The sequence below is a fragment of the Pollachius pollachius genome, assembly GCF_949987615.1.
Source record: "Pollachius pollachius genome assembly, chromosome: 1".
In the NCBI taxonomy this organism is placed as follows: domain Eukaryota; kingdom Metazoa; phylum Chordata; class Actinopteri; order Gadiformes; family Gadidae; genus Pollachius; species Pollachius pollachius.
Window position 1 is genome coordinate 34,982,703 of NC_136934.1, and position 16,261 is coordinate 34,998,963.

Sequence of the window (16,261 nt, forward strand, 5' to 3'; positions counted from 1 at the left end):
CACCCCGACCAAGACTTCCCCCAAAATAGAGGAGTGAAAGCAAGGGCTAGGGAGATGGGGAGAACAAGGGTCCGAGGGAGGAGAGGAGAGGGGGCGTGGGTTTTGGTGGGCGTTTGGAATGGGTAGAGGGGACAGGCGGGGGTGGGACGGGGGGGGTGTCTTCACCCAATCATTTGCCTGTCGAGCCAGCTGGGCCTTGAGGCTTGTTTTGGGGTTGCAGGCCTGGGGAGGGAGAGAGAGAGAGAGAGGGAGAGAGGGAGAGAGAGAGAGAGAGAGAGAGAGAGAGAGCGGGAGAGAGAGAGAGAGAGAGAGAGAGAGAGAGAGAGGGAGAGGGAGAGAGGGAGAGAGAGAGAGAGAGAGAGAGAGGGAGAGGGAGAGAGGGAGAGAGAGAGAGAGAGAGAGAGAGAGAGAGAGAGAGAGAGAGAGAGGGAGAGAGAGAGAGAGAGAGAGAGAGAGAGAGAGAGGGAGAGAGAGAGAAGGATATAGAACGGGTGAGGATGGGTGGGGAGAGTGTCGCTGGAGGTCAGGAAGGACAGGTACATCTGAAAAATATCTCTCCTTACTCCACAACCCCTCCCCCCCCCCCCCCCATACCACTATTACTATGTCAACCCCTTAACACACACACAATCACCCCTTCTCCTCCTCCTTCACCAAGAAAACACCAAAAACAACAAGCGCACCACTTTTTGCCCCCCGGCCCCGCTCCTCGTTTACATATCTCCCAGAGTTGTAATTGAATTAAATAAAGCTTTTCCTGGGGGGGCAGCTGCCACAGCTGCTGTTTGTGCATGTCAAAAGGGCCGCCACTTTAAGAGCACTTACATATGCTCTAAATTAGCAGGTCAGATCGGCAGGCGCTGGATGATGGGGGCCGAGGCTGCCAGCGCGACGAGGGGCCCCGCAGCTGTGAGCAATTCACTGACGGAGAGGGGCCTGCTTTCTTTTTTTTCCTTTTTTTTTTTTTTTTTTACAAACCGCTGATTATGAAGGGCCATGGCACACGTGCATATACGTAGGCCCTCGTGGGCGCACGCACGTGCACACATACACACACACGCACACACTTAGTCGTGTTTTACATGGCTCTTCATCGCCATACACATGGGCGCGTGTACATAGCGGCACACACATATACATACACACACGAGTACTTAGCCAGAGAAGCACCGTTTAATTCACACTCTACCACCAAATTAGGAGCTCATCACCACTATGGGCTTTTTTTCAAATTTGTTTTGAACTATTCTTAGACCGAACTGTGTGATATTAATACCTAGGAAACGATTAAGTTGATAGTAGTTTGTGCTTGACCCAGTTAGAGTGGTGCTAAGGCCTCTTCACCCCAATTTTTCATTGCTGTTTTTCTTATAGATCTTAAATTCATTGTCACCAAATACCAACAAAAATCCAAATATTCCTAAAATTTCGTGACAGATTTGACTCTGCTTTATCACAGCGGATGGTTTGCTGAGAGGCTTGGTAGAGGTCTGTCAATAGTTTAACTCGCTCACTTATGTATCCGAGCAAGACGTTGCTTGTCACGCAGCAATCAGCTGTTGTGAACAATCCCTTAATGACTTGTCACTCAGAGTTGAGCTGGGCAATTATGTTCCATTTGCATGCCAAGCAAATGGTGTTTATGACAAACGATCCATTCTTTAATTGCTCATCTGTTTTTTCATTTTTTTGTGTGTGCTTGTGCATGTGTGTGTGTATGTGTCTATGTGTGTATGTGTGTGTGTGTGTGTGTGTTGATGATTATGTGTGATTAGCTGATGGATGGTGACTTAAGGGTTTACGATCAATGCTAATTTAGCCTAGGAGAGTTGATGGTGTGTCTGCGATTGAAGTTCTTTAAAGTCACGGGGGACGTCTGACTTAATAGCGTGTGATGTAGAACTCTGCTGCTACCCGGTATCTTGAGCCTAATTGGGCAGGATAGTGTAGGGGGCTCGGGATGTTTGACCCCTAGATTAAAGGCACTGGGTTCAATCCCCAATGTCTTGCAGTCTACCTGGGGGTTGAGAGCAAGCTTTCTAACTCTTACCTGATCCTGAATCTATCCTAAAACATAGACAGATACATCTGGCTCATTCTCTTTTATAATATTATAATCCAGGTAAACAGATAGTACGTAGAAGAAAAAAACAACTTAGGTAGGATGCACTGTGAAGAAATCCAACATAATGTAACTTATTCGTCTTCATTAGTGACCAGCGGCGAGAAATCTTATTCACACACTAAGGTGTCATTCGCCCACCAGGAGGTGAATTAATGGAGAAAGAGAGAAATAAGGAACATTTGATGGGGCATTTGATTTTTTAGCCACTTCTCAATGTTGCTTTGCTTCGAAGCAACAAAGAGGCATTGAGTCATTTGTTCAGTGAGTATATTTTAAAAGAAAAAAAATGCTTAAATGATTCTCTTTTTCTGACTTGTGACTTGTGACTAAACCAGAAGAAGGTTCAAATATGGTCAGCACCTACCTAGATGTGTCCAGTTCGCTCACATTTCATTGTTTGCTACTGTGCTTAAAGTCGACTCCAAGGACAATGTCTGTCAAATAAATGTATTCCTATCTAATATTTTAAATAACCGCAGCCACCCTTTGTCTGCTCTCATTAGTGTACGGTGAAAGTGCTTTTGGTGGTGTTTTTTGGGGAGGTGTGTTAATGGTGGTCTTGTCGTTGTTTATCCGTGGCCAGCCGAAAGCCAGTGACTCAGCTGTTTGCTATGAGTGCCGGAGAATAATGGATGTGAAAGCACACCAAACAGGTTCCTAAAAAATGCATGACTACCCCCCCCCCCCCCCCCCCCCCCCCCAAAAAAAAAAGATCCCCCTCCCTCTCCTCCCCCCCATACCCTCCTCCCTCCCTCCCGTCCCCAGAATAGAGCTATCACGGGTGCCTGTTATCTCCCTGAACCCCCAGGTAGAAAATGGTAATGATACCACTTAACATCGCTGCACATATGGAGAAAAAATGGAAATGCCAACAGCACCTCAACTATAAAGCAAATCAAATTGAAATATTAATCCACTGATTAATATAACATTATGAGGGCCAATTCTCTTTGTTGTTAAACAACAAAGGGTTGCAAAATAAGCAACTGCCTAAGAGGTAAGGGGTTTAAAAAGAGTCCCACAGAGGTGCAACAGCGGCTTTCAAACATCATTACTCTGCATAATGTATCCCCTTCCACTGTGCTGAGATCTGATATTGATGTTTACCCATTTATTTTTTAATTAACGTGCGTTGTTAATGAATTCTTTGATGAGAGGCATTTTGTAAATCATTATCCGTGGAAGGGGAAAAAAGGGGGAACGGCGCCGTTGTTCCTCTTCTTCTTCTGGCCCCTTGTTCTCCGAGCAGGAACAAACTAAAGCTAGGTGTAAGGGGAAAAAAAGGAAGTTGCAGGCGAGAAGTGCGGCCATTCGTTTGAAAGTTTGTTTTTGATGCGTCAAATTCCCCCCCGATCTCCCGCTGTTGCGTCAATGTTGCGTTTTTTTTTCTCTGCTTTCTCTGGGATCACGTCGTCTGTCCATACTGGGATTGTGAAGACACTCAGACAACGGAAAAACGTGTGGGAGCAAAGACAGAGAGAGAGAGAAACAGAAAGACATCCAGAGAGAGAGAGAGACAGAGAGAGACAGAGAGAGAGAGAGAGAGAGAGAGAGAGAGAGAGAGAGAGAGAGAAGGAGAGAGACACTTTACTAATTACAGGAATTTAACTCTAGGCTTTCAGAAAGAGAGAGGTCCAGAGGGGATGGGTTTGAGTTATCTCTGTCCTTCCTTCTCTTTAATATTGATCCAGGGGAATCTCACTGAGGACAAGAAGTAGCTAGGCAAGGCGGGAGGCAAAGTTTGTTCAGCTGCGGTTGTTTACTCACGTGTTGGAGTGACTCACAACACTTTCCCTCACTCTAACTTTGGGTTTCGGTGCTTGTTCCGGCCTGTTGTGTTCTGCTCTGTTCCTTCAAGTGATCCAGTGTGCCCACGTTTGGTCTCACACCTTGGCAATGTCAACGTCTGTACCTTTGTATAACAATGCAGATGTACGCACTGAACTCATACTTTAGTGTTCAATCCAACCCCATTGGATGTAATTCAGTTCAGCTGAACTGACAGCCATCCTTTTTAAATGGGTCAACAGGTCAATTGAAAAGGATAAACTGACAGATCATATTGCCACAGTGATAAAGTGATTAACCCAGTTTGAATGTAATTGTGTCACTTTATGCTAGGGCAAGCAAAAAGGAAAGAAAATAATAAATACATTGTATTTAATTAATTGTACATATATAGTACTACAACTAATACTGTTCTTAATACTAAAATGTATTATGATACATACAATTAAAGATATGCTTAAGAAAGTGAAAGATAAGATGAATCCCTTCATAAACACATTGTTAATAACCAGTAATCAGCCACCAGTATTAAATAGCTACCAGTAAGTAACAATGCAAATAGAAACAACAAAACCAAGTGAAAAAGAAACAGGGGGAGTATAAGCGTATGAAATAGCGTGTGTCTGAACAGTGGAGAGGGTCTGGAGAGGGCCTGGCCTGGAGGTCTGGGGCCCCTCTCTCTGGGGGGTCGGGTACAGTTGGCGTGGGATGACTCTGAAGCCAGCGATCCATCTGGGGGTTATCTCCAAGATGAAGGGGAAAAGCTGGAGCCGCTCCACGTCTTGGCAGGACCCGCCTCGTGTCTCTACAGATACAAGGCTGATCGGCCCTAATCCTACCACACAATTAATTGCCTAATTGGATCAATTAGGTGTCCCAATAGCGTCCGGATGATGAGTGGTGCGTCGGTGTGCAACTATAAATTCAGGGTGTAAATCTTTTATCAGATCCGGGGCCTCCAATGCCTCGGTTTTTATATCTCGGGTCCTGTTACACTCGTGAAGATCTTATTCCGTTTAACTTTTATTTCACTTGGAGTGTTTCTGGGGGAGTTTGCGTTGCTTGGTGACATATGCAGTGCCTTTCAAAGACAGCGAAACCATTTTCATGACTTATGGCGTTTGCAATACTGCAAAGATCGCACTTCTTTTTTCACCCTTCTAGCCAGCTTTAAATGGAACCAAACTACGCGGCTTTAAAGGCAACATTCATCAAAACGCGAGCGCCAGAGTGCAGATGCTACGACTGTCTTGAAAAAAAAAGAAAAGAAGGGAAAAAAAAGATTGCAAGTAGAATTATGGCTTTTCATCAGCCGATGAATTTCACTTGTGATTAATTGCAACACTCACTTTTGGGTTCATTTCTACACAAAAGAGCATTTCTGCTTTGTAAAATTTGTATAAAAGAAATGCAAATCGATGGTGTTCTTGGCACCAAACATATGGTGCCACAATGCCAACAAGCCTGCCCTGACAACCCCAGCTGGGGGCTTGTAAGAGTTGCTCTTGGCAAAAGACTGTTTTTCCACCCGCTTTGCAAATGATCACCAATTAATACGAACAGCATCCAATTCTAATCCTGCACCTGGTAAGACTGCCGAGCGTCTTGGAGATACCCAAGCTATGATCCAAATGAATGAAATATCTTCTCTTTTTTCAGCCCTGGTTTAAGAAACAATGCTTACCGTCAGCAAGACATCAGGAGGAAAACAGCAAAAAAGAAAATCATGAGATTATAATGTATAACGCTCTTTCAACTGCATGTCTTGTCCAATTGTTTTTTGTTCTTGAGGAAAGAAAACGTTCTGCATGTTGAATAATTATATTGATTATTGACCATGTGGTCAAACAAATGCCTGACTTCTTTTTAAATTTTCTGTCTATCTTCTTTCATGTCTTATTAAATCCGTCTCGTTATTGATGACAAGCGCCGGTCGACCTGTTTTCATTCATGACAATGGCAGCGTAATTCTCGACGTTTCCGGAAGAAATTCTAGAAGCGTCACGTCACTTTCCCTACTCAACAGCACCAGTCAAACTTTATACAATCTAATACCCTTCTTTCTCTCCCTCGGTTCATGGTCTTTCTGCCGTTGTCCCTGACTCCATCTTTATCTCTCTCCCTCTCCCTATGTCTCTGTCTCTCTCTCTTTCTCTCTCCCCCTCTCTCTCTGTCTCCCTCTCCCCCTCTCCCTCACTCTACCATCCACTTTCGCCGTCTCTCTGAAAGCTGATACTCGCTCTTCGACTTATGATGGATAGGAGGCTTTAATGAGCTCTTACAAGCAATTAAGTAATCAGCGCTCCCCGCTGCTCCGTGATGGAGCTAGCGAGAACCCTCCCCCTCCCTCCCCCCCTCCCCCCGATCAACCCAAAGACCCATCAACACTGCAATCAGCACAGGACACAGTCACCGCCGCTCGCCAACCCCCGCCCCCCTGCCCCCCGACGCTCACTCACGACAAACGGAGCTTCGACGGGCCGAACAGCACGCCGCAGAAGAAAGATCTGATGCTGTCGTTGTTGTTGTGTCTGCGAACACAAAGCCTGAACCGTCTGACCCCGTGCTCAGGAGGGAAGGGCGTATCTCTGGTCTCAGCGCATGACGCGCGTGTTAAGCTGAGATCGAAGCATCAGTACTGCTTCTTTGGGCTGGGCTGCTAAACGATCAGATGATCCAGAGCAACATTATTGATCAACCACCACAGCCTGAAGGTGTGCCCTCATACTGGTTACTGATGATTCCTCTTTATCGCGTTAGATAAGACAGAGCTTCTCCACCCAGGGTCACCCACACAATATTGTTCAAACAACACCCTTACTCTGCAACCATCATCTCTTTTAATGAAAATGTTTTTTGTAGTCTACAGCTCGTGTTTGAGGAACAAATATCCTACCGCAGCGGTACTATGGGGACAGGAAAGGCCGACGGCCGAGAGGGAAGGAGATGGGCATGAAGACTTTCAGAGGAAGTTGGTGATTGGCTGTGATGGAACAGAAGACGGGAGGGACGACAGACCTGTCGTAAGAGGTTGGGGAGGATTTGGTTTGTTGTAACACTTTGTCTCTCTAAAATAATCTCCACCTTGATCGATATTTTGTCAGGGACTGGTTTCTTGACATTGGTAGCATTGCAATGCTATTTAAAACTAAACTTATAATCGTTCATTTGAGAATTGTTGGACAAACGATGATCATTGGGTACATTTATTTTGTCAAATCTATCCTGTTCAGTTCGGTCAGAGATAATGAACTCCTCTGCAAAAAACACCGGTATTCAACTTTGCGATTCAATTTGCAGCAACTACCAAGCAACCGACAAGAGGGGCAACATTTGCTTGCGCGTCGAAACAGACACAGTACATCTCCCCTTTATTTGTGTTCAGATCTCATTGGAAAACTTGGCACGCCTCCCCCTTTCTCCCGCACCCCATCTCCCCCCTTCCTCCCCCACCTCCCCCCATGCTCACCTGGGGCTTATGTGTTGGTGAGCCTCGTGTTTCTCAGCTTCTGCTTCTCACCCACCCAAGGCATGTTGGGCACCCCAGGGTTACGTGACACCTCTACCGCACTCTCTCTCTCTCTCCCCCCCCCCCCCCCCCCCCCCCTGCATAATTCAGGGCCCCGCCATACGTCTCCTGTCTCCGCCTCAGATATCACGCCACTTTTCTTGGGGTGCCCGAAGACGCGATGTTTCACGTAGGAAAATCAAATATGTTGCTTATTAATAGGGATGGCTTTGGCGAACGCTACCTGGAGAACAGCCCAAGGCAGGAACTGGGGGAGAGAGCCCAGAATGTAGTGCCATTTCTTCCTCCCTCTTTCCCTCTCTCTTTCTCTCTCTCTGGTGTGTGAGGAGAAACAGCTGAGGGTGCAGATTTGTCATTGCTAAACTGGCACACGTTGGGGTGCGTACACATGTATATACACACACGCACGCACACATGCACAAATGCACACATGCACACGCAAACACACACGTACACACACACACGCGCGCACACACACGCACGCACACGCACACACGCACGCACGCACGCACGCACGCACGCACGCACACACACACACACACACACACACACACACAGACACACACACACGCACTTTTGCACAATCAGTATGGAAATCAGAGAGCCAGGGTGTGTTTGCTAGCCATGCATGAAAAGCACAGAGCTTAGTGTGTGGGAGCGGAGACAGACAACCATAGAAAGAGAGACACAGAGTGAGAGAGAGAGACATAGCAGGAGAGAAGGGGAGGGATAAAGAGAGTGAGAGAGAGAGTGGGCGATGCGCTAAAGACGCAGGCAGGAAGTTGGCATGTCGTTGCAGCCCTTATTTGACCTCTGCTCGGAGTCAAAGCTGAGGGACAAACAGTAACAAACACATCTAATAACAATCCAAACAAGGTCTGATGACTGGCTGGCAGCACTGTCAAAATAAACGCGCCTGGGCCAGTTATGTTTTGGTTAGCGACCATCTGCTCTATTTCCACATGCTGTATTGTTCTTCCCATTCAAATGGGCTCAGACACTTCCACTGTTGCTCTCTGAGTGGGGTTTTAATTTCCGGTTTCTTAGCGAGCAAGTTGTTTGTTGTGTTAGGTTTGCATTAGACCTGGTTCTAGTCCAATGCAAATAAATGATTGGGCATCGCTGAATATGGCTGAATATTGTACTCCAACTGTATTGAACAGTTGGAGGTTAGTTTATATATATGAATATTGATGAGATTAAGGAGGTTTATTTGAAGGGTTGGACACATATTTATAGCTCAATTAATTAGTCAGTGAACATAGATTTAAAGTTAGATTGCACATATGTCTTAGATTAAAATGGTTGTTTATAATTGCAATTGTAAAATGTTTTAGTTTTCAGTTTGAACATAATTCTGTTCATTGGAAGAGAGTAAGAGTTATAGCCGAGTAAGACTTTGACATTGAGAGTAAGGGTTAGAAAGAGTGAGATAGTTAGTAAGAGAGTGCCTAGAGTTAGACACAGAGAAAGAGAGAGGGAGTTAGCAAGAGAGAGTGCACAAGTTTAAACGTATAGGAGACAAAACAAGTTAGGGAGACAGAGAGTTATTTAAACACAGCAAAAAAAGAAAGCGAGACAGAGAGAGAGAGGGAGAGAGAGAGAGTGAGAGAGAGAGAGAGAGAGAGGTAGATGAGAGAGGAAGAGAGAAAGAGAGATAGAGTTGAGAGAGGGAGAGAGACAGACAAAGAGAGAGAGAGAGAGAGAGAGAGAGAGAGAGAGAGAGAGAGAGAGAGAGAGAGAGAGAGAGAGAGAGAGAGCGAGCGAGCGAGCGAGCTGGGGGTCGCGTTGCGCCTGCTAACTTGGCGTCATTTCCGTGAATTCCATACAGATTGCTGGGGCTAATTATGATCTAATAACTGGCAGACTGTCTGTTTCAATATTATTACAGGAAGAGTAGCTTAAATGAATAGCTTATCATCTGCCCCCCGTATCACTCATGTAGTTTTAATGATCATAATTTGGCCATTAAATCTTAATAACATGTCAGGGGCTTAAGTGAGGCATGTCAATTTGTGGCCCGATGAGAGCAGAGCCGGGACTCTGTGATGCTGCCCGTCTGTTTTCGTCCTCTGACACTTTTATTTGGTTAAGGACAACATCCCCAGCGCAGCGACAGAGCCACCGTGTTGTCTCTGAGCCCAGCTGATGTACGAGGTGGTGACACTCGCATGCAGAGGAGGGGAGTGATTGCCTGCTTGGTTGCTATCGGGAGCTGTTGGTATTTTTAAATTTTTGGAGGTGGGGCTTGGGGGGCTGGTGATATGTTTTCTTCACCACTTTCAAAAATGCTGATTTTCTTACACGTTTTGGGGAATAATCATGTTGAATCAAAAAACACCAAGGGAAAGGACTGTCATACGGAAGTAGGAGTTATAGTCAAGTGGAAAGCCCCCTATGAGAAACCAAGGGTAAAACAAATAATTCATCTTGTTTGATGGCAAAAAATTCTTTATTTCTTTCATTAGGCATGCTTGGGACCTCCACTACAGTGAAAGAACACTTTCTAGGCATCAAACACTTGTTTGTTGAACGAGAAACAAGAGGGAATCCCTTTCAAAATAAAACCAAACCGTCATATTAAAGGTCCCCCCTGAGAAGAACGATAATAAGACAAACAATAAACCTTGTGTTGGTTGGCACTTAAATGATTTTTCCCTTTAGCAGCATCTTGGGACTTCCATTACTGTAACAGTTAGAGCGCGTTAGGCCTTGAAAAGAGTCCAAGAGCATTGGGGCTCGATGCAATGCCAGCTTTTTGGCCAGACTCAGTAGAATACTGTGGTAGAGAGTAATGCTGTGGGCTATGGGATCCTGTATTCTAATGATTCCCCTCTAAGTGCTAGTAGTGTCACAGGAGGGGAGACAGCCCTAACCTCCCTAACACACACACACACACACACACACACACACACACACACACACACACACACACACACACACACACACACACACACACACACACACACACATACACACACACACACACACATACACACCACACACACACACACACACACACACACACACACACACACATATGTATACACACACACACACACACACACACACACACACACACACATACACATCCCAAGAGAAAGAAGCAGCTTCAGGACATGGAACGTATAGGAAAGAGAGAGAGAGAAAACAAGAGAAAGGGAGAGAAAGAGAAGAGAGAGAGAGGGAGGGAGGGGAGTAATGAGACAGGTCAATTCAAAAACGGGTTTGGACAAAGTTGAGGGAAGAAGGAGGAAGACTGTGGAAAAGTGATACCTAAAGAAGAGGTAAGGAGGGGAGAGAGAAGAAAGAAAAGTAAAAGAGAAGCACAATAATAAAAGGAAGACAATGAGAGGGAAAGAGACATTAGAGAGAGAGACAGTGAGAAAGGAAGAGATGAGGAAGAGAGAGATGGAGAGAGAGAGTGAGAGATAGAGAGACAATATCAACCCTAGTTGAAGGTCAATGCTGAGGTCAGCGAGAGGTTAGGGAGAAAGGGTGTATGCAGCACCCCATTGCTTGCGTGCGTGGGTGTGCTTGTACACAAATTGTCATTGGATCTATTGATCTAACGGTCAATTTAGTTAACAACGATGAGGTCTTTATGTAGCAGACAATGTCTGTATGTATATGTGTGTGTGTGTGTGTGTGTGCGTGTGTGTGTGTGTGTGTGTGTGTGTGTGTGTGTGTGTGTGTGTGTGTGTGTGTGTGTGTGTGTGTGTGTGTGTGTGTGTGTGTGTGTGTGTGCGTGTGTCTGTGTGTGTGTGTGTGTGTTTGTGTATACTGGGAAGGAGGGAACACTGTGTCAATGAATCTATTGAAGGATGGAAACCCCTTCTAGTTAACAGACTCCTCATTAGTGGACTGAACAGTCGGTTGCATCCACATTAGAGGATTGCACTACTGTCACTCTGTCGTTGTAGCATAGCACAACTTGACATAACATATGATGTATCATATTCTACGTTCTTGGTTAGAAACATCTTTCTCCTCTTTAAAATCTCTCTTGTAGAGGCTGGGATTTTTTTAATGAGGTTTACATTGACTGTTATTCTGTTTTTATTTGCTTTGTTGATTCAGTATTATGTTTTATTTTACACCCACAATTTGTCAAATGAGGGCAGAGCAAACACACAGCGATCCAACCACCCACTAAGCTAAGCTAGCCGCCAGACCCCCAGAAACCGATGAGGCGAACACCTTCAATAGAGCCCCGGCCAAAATAACAATTTGGTTTGACATGCTCTAATGCCAGTTGATCAATAGCAATTACCTACCTGCTACCTGTGGCTGTGGCTAGGAAGAGCTACGATTGGCTCCCTGCGGGGTGGTGGTAGGGCGGGGGAGGGGGACGGCTCCACCGACTCAGGGAGCCCAGGTTACTCAGTAGGACAGAACCTTTTAATTGCTTTGTTCACCGTGAGTAATTGAAGGTTGCGTTAAGTTTGCCATGATGAGTGTGACTTCACTTGGCCTGCGTCTAATTAAAGCCGTCGCACAAGCCGTCTGCCTTTCATTTTCACTTGGCGCATGGCATCGCGAGGTGTGAATACAACTGGAAGTATAGGAGGGTAGCTGCATGCTACACACTGAGCGCACACACAGATGCACTCCGGGTCCAACCATATGGATTAAGAAAGAGGGAGAGAGGGGGATAAAAAGAGGTAGGAGAGAGAGAGATAGAGAGAGAAAGTGTTTCATTTAACTTTTACTTGTCTGTCTGAGAGAGAACCTGTTTGGTGTCTCTCTCTGTTTAGCTAGCTCGCTAGCCGACCGGTTGTCTCTCTTTAAACCCGGCTAGCCCCACCCGTGACTCCTACAGCGGTGTATCAATATAGCTTCATTAGCATACTGATTAATCACCTGGCTAATTAGACAGATTTTATATAGGTTGATTAGCTTCCAAGACCGCGTGTTGTGAAGACATATATAGTGCATATTTTATGAAATTATTCTGATTGTCAAGCTAAAGAAAAAAAAAATGCAATTTTATAGTTAGAAAAACTGTATATTGTTTGAATTGTGCTACTTGGTAGATGCAATTAATTGTTAATACTTAGATGGTGGCGTTTACATTGAGTTTGATAAAGGCATAGCTTTAGTGCGAAATCTTTTTCCTGGTTAGGGCTTTCAATAAGCAATCTAAATGGGATATGAGGACAATGTAACTGGTTAATTGTAAATAAGCTATTACATGTACGTGGTAAATGTCAAATAGTAAAAGTTAAATCGGATGGTAAATTGTAAATCAAATTGGTAATTGGTAAGCAGTTTGGTAATATAAACTGTAAATGTTAAATAGTAAATGATGAATATAAATGATAACTGGTACTTTTCTGTGTACCAACAACTATACCCTGTGGAAATAATTGTTTTGACCATGTTATACATTTCTTCCATGTCGTTGTCATATTGACTTGATGCCATCCTCATATCATCCAATCAAACACCCTTAGTATTTCTTTTGGCATCAGATTGAAAAAAAAACAAGAGAGTGAAAAAGAAGGGGAGTGGGAGAGAGAGAGAGAGAGAAGGAGAGAGAGAGAGAGAGAGAGAGAGCGAGAGAGAGATGTGTGGTTTGGAGCTGGTAATGATAGGTAACGAGGCCCTGCTGTTTTACTGACCTATGCAGTTTCAACTACACAAGCAGCTATTAATAGATTGACCATTTCAATGTGTTGGTCAAAAAAGTTGTGAGTTCAAACCCCAACTGTCCACAGCCTCGTAGTCCCTGGAGCTTGATCTCTAACCTCCTGCTCCTAAAGGACATCTATCAGTAGCCCCCCAAACCCCACTCCCGACTCACCCAAGCCCCCACCCATCACAGTGTTCAAGTTAAGGTTTGACTAATGCTGTCTGATGCCATCTGAGTGTGCTGCTGTGATGCCTCGGTCTCGGTGACTGTCTGTCTGTCTGTCTGTCTGTCTGTCTGTCTGTCTGTCTGTCTGTCTGAAGGTTTCAGAGGGATAATAAACCAGAGCTGACACTTCTCCAGCTGATATTGGGCTCTGGGAGTCCTCCTCTGGCTGGACTGGCTGTGCTTGTAGTGTGTGTGTGTGCGTGCGTGTGTGTGTGTGTGTGTGTGTGTGTGTGTGTGTGTGTGTGTGTGTGTGTGTGTGTGTGTGTCCCATGTCTGAACTTGTAGAGGGCCCGGGCCCCTGCTCCTGCCAGGTAAGCGAGGCGGTGGCGGCGGTGGGTGTGAACAGTAGGTGCAGACTGCCATCCTTCTGTTTTGTGTGTGTGTGTGTGTGTGTGTGTGTGTGTGTGTGTGCGTGTTGTTGTGTGTGTGTGTGTGTGTGTGTGTGTGTGTGTGTGTGTGTGTAGCATCTGAAGAAAGCTAACAGCACCGTTGCTCGGACCCGACCCGATCCTGTTGTTGGAGTTGGCCGGTGGCCAGCAAGAAGCGAGCCAAGCGAGTTAACTGACACTTCCGCTCTCTGCGCGAGGAACCATCTGCTTTACAACGGTAGAAAGAGGAAGGAGCTCTCTCTCTCCCTCTCTCACTCTCTCTCTCTCTCTCTCTCTCTCTCTCTCTCTCTCTCTCTCTTTTCTTAACAGAACAAAACACTGCCCCTTTCTCAAACTTCATACACAATCCTCTTTTGGTGACTCTTCAGCATTTCTGTTGGATGCTTATAGTCACACTTTTCTCTTCCACGTTTAGGTCGAGTCTGTAACCGACTATTTGAAGTGTTAAACCGAACATGGTGTAAAGTAATACAGCTGAGGACATATCAGATCTAATTATCAATTCATTATTATAGATGATGATCCATCTGTTTGTGTGGTTAATACCAGAATACACTAATACGTTCACTTTTTCTCTTATGTCATGCTAGCTGCACGTTATTTTGATCCACCTTTAATTGTGATGTTATTTAAAAGCACACAGGGAAGACTGTGTGTTTTGTCAGTTCGCTGATCACAGACCAGCCTCAATGTGGCGCGGCCTATCAAAAGGCAGTTTGTCTCTCTTGGCACCTCGTAGAAATAAATAAATAACTCAAAGGCACTGCCAAGGGGCATCTCCGCAACATGGCAGCTTGTGGCTGAATAAATATTGGCTGAGGGGCGTCTGATAAAACATATCGGCCTGGCTCTCGCAAAACAATAAAGTATCTATAATATATAAAGGAGGAGAGCGTGAGGGTCAGCAAGCCGTTGTTATTCTCTCCGGCAGTGTCTTGAGTCTTTGTTTCCTGCTCGTCGAGAAGACGAGAGAAACTAACATATTTGCATGGCTGTACGTCCTGGCGCAGGGCTCTGGAACGCTGCCATTCACGCGCTAACACTAGCTCTTTGTTTCTCACGCGGTTTCACAAGGAGCAACGTGTGCTTGTCTGGTTTCATGCATGTAAGCATGTGTGTATGTGTCTGTGTGTTTGTGTGTGTTTTCGGTTGCAAAGATAGCTGATATCCAGAGATGTCTTTCTCACTCTATTTATGCCGAGGGCTCTAAATATGTCTGTCTCAACACCAAGGTTTATTTCTTCAGATTCATTTTTTTTTCATACTGTGAAGACTTGTGTCTCGGTGTACTTGCGAGACATCTGACATTTGCTGTAACTTCTGTTTTTTTCAGTAAGAATTGGGCAATTTTACAATTGATGATGATGTGACTGAATCTTCTACTTTTAATTACTTCCCTTTCCCTTTTGATGTAAATATTTGAATAGCCTTTAAGATATGGAATTGGATTAGTCGCAAAAAACTCAAAATGCCGTAATCATATCCCATGATTCAGTCAAATCATCATCATCACATATATCACATATTATGTTTCTAATAATAACAACAAATCATAATGGAATTCTTATTTGAAATAGATATATTAATGGCAAAGCGCATATTTGTGCTTTAGGTCTAGGCACTATAGTAACTGGTAGTACCGTGAGGTAAACACTTCCAAAATGAAACATAAGATATATAAACACTATAACAAATACAAAAACAAAATTGTATTTCTTGTAATTTACTATTTCTGTCTGTGTCATGTCCCTACCAGTCTATTTCTAACATCTCGTCTCCAAAGAAATCTGCACTTTCTCTTTAAGAGAAGGTTTGACTTAAACCTTACTACCTGCATTCAATTGCACAGGTAGAATTCCCTATGAACCGGAGTCTCAAAGGAGTTAAGTTGTATCGGGAAGAGTGCATTATTCAGTAGGTTTGACCTGGCTGCCACACATTCGTACAGTGGATTAATACGCTCGCGGAAAGCAAAGTTGGAAATCCACTGATAGTTATTCATTTCCCCATCTTGCAGTCGTCCTCTTAAGCCTATTTAAAGGGCATTAGGTATTATGAATGTGAGGAGGTCTAAATTTACTCCCCTGGTTATCTGTCTTCATCTGACCACGTTAGTTCACTTCTTCAGCCCGTTGCTTCTTCGGCAGGCCGCTATTTAAATCCCAAATGCCAGACCCTCCACTCCTTGTCCATTCTTCTTACCTAAGAGATTAAACCTCACAACTTCACATAAAACCACAGGGTTGGTGAGGTTCCCTCCTCGCTGCGATAACAAACGAGAGACCACAAAAATGTTTCTGAAAAAAAATGAAAATTCGATTATTTGCTAAACGTCCGCTCAGCTTCTGCGAGAGGTCTCTGGGAAATTAATTATGTACGGGCTTAAGAGAGCTCATTTAGAGGTTTAAGTAGGATAAGTAGCAGTCCGTTTTGTGCCTCCGAGGGGTCTTCGCCTTGCTACCGCGGCGGCAGCGTTAGCAAGAGCTAATGGGCGCGGGGAGGAGGGCCGCGTTGGGAGGCAAGGAGCAGAGAGGAGGAGGTGCAGAGGGGGGGATGGGGGAGACAGTTGT